Here is a 2,577-nt window from a genome sequence, read left to right as displayed (position 1 = left end):
TTAAAAAATTGAAATCATTTTACAACCCAAACATATCTACCACTTGGAACACCAAAATGCTAAATTTTACATTTATTTGAGGTATGACCCTTTTTCATACAATAAAAGCATGATATAAAGTTTGTGTTCCTATAAGTTGTTCCTTTTTCTACCCATGTTCAACGGGTCCTGTTATTATGCTTATTTTTAACTTTAAGAACAAACTTATTTTTAACAACCTTATTTTCATTATTTTTACTGCATTCTCCTAAGGTTGTTTGTTCTAGCAGTTTCTTAAAATTTTCGCAAGATGCACATTCATCACTACTAGTAAATTTACCTTTTTCATAAAATAAAACTATTTTTCAAATTTTTATTCTCTTCAAGCATAATTTCAAAATTTGATTTTAAACTTTTATTTTCCTGAGAAATATTTTCAAAATCTGATTTTAAATTTTTATTTTCTTCTGAAATATTTTCAAAATTTAATTTTAAATTTTTGAAATCTTTTTTCAATTTCTTATGAGCTTTATCTAATTTTTCAGATTCAACAAGTAAAGCAGCATAAGTTTCATGCAATTCACTTTCACTAAATTGACTATAATTATCAGAATCGCTAGATGTACTTACTTGGCTTCCAACGTCGTCATCTGCCACTAAACAGATGTTTGCCTCTTCATCAGATTCGTTCGAATCAGAAATTGTTTCATTGTCATCGTCCCATGCGATGTAGGCCTTCTTTTTCTTGAAGGATTTCTTTTCCTTTATTTCTTCATTCTTCTTTTGATTTGGGCAGTCCGCTTTTAAGTACCCCCTTTCTCCGCAACCATAACATCTATATTTTGAGGAGGATTCTTGATTTTCTTTCTTCTCAACTTTGAATCTTCCTTTGTCTTTTGATTTCATGAACCTGTTGAGCCTTTTTATCATGAGTCTCATATTTTTTTCATCTTCTGAGTCTTCATCTTCCATTTTGTTCTTGCTCCTTTCTACCTCAGATTTTAAGGCTAGACTCTTTTTCTTGGTTTTGGCTTTTGCTTCTTCTTCATCAAGTCTTCCAAAATCAAGCTCATGCTCCCTCAACTTTCCGAATAATGCCGCCATAGTCATTGTGTTGAGGTTTTGTGACTCAGAAATTGCAGTCACTTTTGGTTGCCATGACCTGTCTAAAGATTTCAAAATTTTTATATTAAGTTCATCATTTTCGAAAGACTTACCTAGTCCAATGAGATGATTAACAATGTTTGTGAAGCGTTTCTGAACATCTGAAATTGTTTCTCCTTGCTTCATCCTGAACATTTCGTATTCTTGGATCAAGGTATTCTTTCTCGCCCTCTTCACGTCATCTGTTCCTTCGTGAGTCACTCTCAGTATTTCCCACATCTCTTGAGCAATTTTACAAATAGAGACCATGTAAAACTCATCAACCGTTAGAGCAGATGCAATGATGTTTCGAGCTTTTACATCATTTTGAAACCTTTTCTTTTCTTCAACAGTCCATTGAATACGGGGCTTTGGTTCCTGCAAATTGTTAGTAGGAATAGAAGAACCAAATGCAATAACATCCCAAATATCACAATCAATAGACTCAATAAATATTTGCATTCTAACCTTCCAGAATGCATAATTTTCACCTGTGAATAAAGGTGGTCTATTGATAGAGGCACCCTCTGCAAAAGTTTGATATTATCCTGCCATTTGAATAACTATCAAATCGAGCTCTGATGCCAATTGTTAGAATCGGCTGCAGCAGAATTGTTAGCGTGGAATAACAAACCAAGAGGGTTTTTAATTCAAACGTGTGCCTTTTAATTTCGTCTCAATTTCACTCACTACGCAAATAATAAATATAAATAAAAGAGTAAGGTTGAGAGAAATTTGCACAGATGATTTTTATACTGGTTCAGATCTTACCAATCCTACGTCCAGTCGCTTATCTCAAACCGAGATAAACAGTCCACTATCACAAAACAATTACAAATAATAATCACAAAGATAAATAATTTGTAAAAGTTTAGAAACCACCTCTCTTGATACCACAAGAGATGAACCTGCACCTCCTTTGAATCTTCACAAAGGATGAGACACCTCCTTTGAATACTTCACGAAGGATGAAACACCTCCTCCGAATACTTCACGAAGGATGATCCTCTTCCACACACCTCCTTAGACGCACCAAGGATGAACCAACTATTCCTCCGTCACCATAGTTGCAATGTACCAGCACCACAGACAAGAGTTTCTTTAGCTGAGCAAGAGCACACACTTCTCAAAGAGTTCTGAGTGTTTTAACGCAAGGGAAGAGTTGTTGTTGATGGATAAAGAGAGCCTATAAATAGACTCAAGCAAAAACTCTTCCATTCTACGAAACTGGCCATTTAACGCATTTAATCGATTAATATTAGTGTTAATTGATTAAAATAAGTACAACGGCTAGTTTTTCAAATCAGAAACCTCCAACGGCTAGTATTAATCGATTATTCTCAGGATTAATCGATTATAAAAAAGGGGGAGAATGTTAGCAAAATGGTGAAGATGAAGTTTTGATGATGCCCAAATCAAGTCAAGATTTATCAAGATTCATGAAGATCCTTTGAA

This window comes from Vigna radiata, chromosome 5, assembly GCF_000741045.1.
Source record: "Vigna radiata var. radiata cultivar VC1973A chromosome 5, Vradiata_ver6, whole genome shotgun sequence".
In the NCBI taxonomy this organism is placed as follows: Eukaryota; Viridiplantae; Streptophyta; class Magnoliopsida; order Fabales; family Fabaceae; genus Vigna; species Vigna radiata.
Note: the sequence above shows the minus strand (reverse complement) of the source record.